Source organism: Sus scrofa, chromosome 14 (assembly GCF_054392235.1).
Source record: "Sus scrofa isolate SSC_HxYL_T2T_F1_AM1 chromosome 14, Sscrofa_HxYL_maternal_Yorkshire_Landrace_v2.0, whole genome shotgun sequence".
NCBI lineage: Eukaryota > Metazoa > Chordata > Mammalia > Artiodactyla > Suidae > Sus > Sus scrofa.
Window position 1 is genome coordinate 150,554,442 of NC_139396.1, and position 1,238 is coordinate 150,555,679.

Below are 1,238 nucleotides of genomic sequence, written 5' to 3' on the forward strand. Positions count from 1 at the left end.
TGGCTTCTCCCACTAGCATCTGGGGTCTCTAGTGGGGACCCTGGCTTGGCTCCAACCTTTTCTCTCATCATGGCTGTTTTGCTTGGTTTTCTCTGCAAAACAGGCATCGCCCAATTCCCTGGTCTGGCAGCCGGCGCACGGTCCCCTCGCAGCCCATGGCTCGGGCTGGTGTCGCGGGGCAGGCTTCATAAATACCTGCGGATGAGCTGTGGATGGATCTGGCCTCGGTTGTGACGGTTGTGATGGGTGAGGAGGGATTTGCTAAGTTGCTCTTGACAACTGCCATCTCTTCCATCTCCAGGCCCAGCCTGAAGCCACCAGTTCATAACACACCTCGCCACCCACAGAGAGAAGAGAGAAAGGCAATCATTTCAGATCCTGAGATGTGAAAACTGCCTGCGCTGTCCCCCCACCCCCACCCCCCAGCAGCTGCCCTTTTCTCCAGCTTTCCCTGAGGGGACAGCAGCAGCTCCTTGGCCTGAGGGCAGGTGGCTCTGGTGGCTCAGCTACCTGGGGGTCGGGGTGGGGTCACGGTGACTGTTCCCGAAGGGGGTGAATGCCAGACACACTCCCCTTTGAGAAGGGGGAGGGCATTTTATTTTAAGGGAACACTCGCTGGTTTTGGGAACAGTTTATTTTAAAGGATCACTTGTGTTAAAATCCCACTTGAACACAGCCCTGAGCTTCTCCGAGTAACACGTGTGGTGGGAGCTGAGGCTCTGGACTGCATGGTGGGGGGGGGTCTCATCCCAGCGGATTGAAAGCCGGCCCGTTTCCTCCCAGAAGTGTGTAGGTCACATAACCTGAGCTTCAGAGTTGAATTGCTAATCTGACCCCAAACAACTTTGGTAATCACGCTTATTCACTCATGTACTGAATCTTTATTGAGCACCTACTGTGTTCCAAGCATCAGGAAAACGGTGATGGTCAAATGGCCAGTCCCTGCCTCTGTGGATTGTAAAGATTCGTGGGTGTCAGAGGCGAGTATTCATCAGATGGTCCCACAAATAGGTGTTTGAGGGAGAACCGGGATAAAGGCCTTGAAGGAAAAGGACTGAAGAGGGCTCCCTGTTTGGACTGGGCGGCCAGAGGTGGCTTCTCTGAGGACGGAGCTGAGTTTTGTAGGACTTGAGCTGGGGGTGGATTTTGAAAGGAAAGGAAGCGCGGCCCGTGCAGAGGAACGGGAACAGGAGAGAGTCTGCTTCACATGAGGGTCTGAAAGGAGGGTGGAAGCGAGG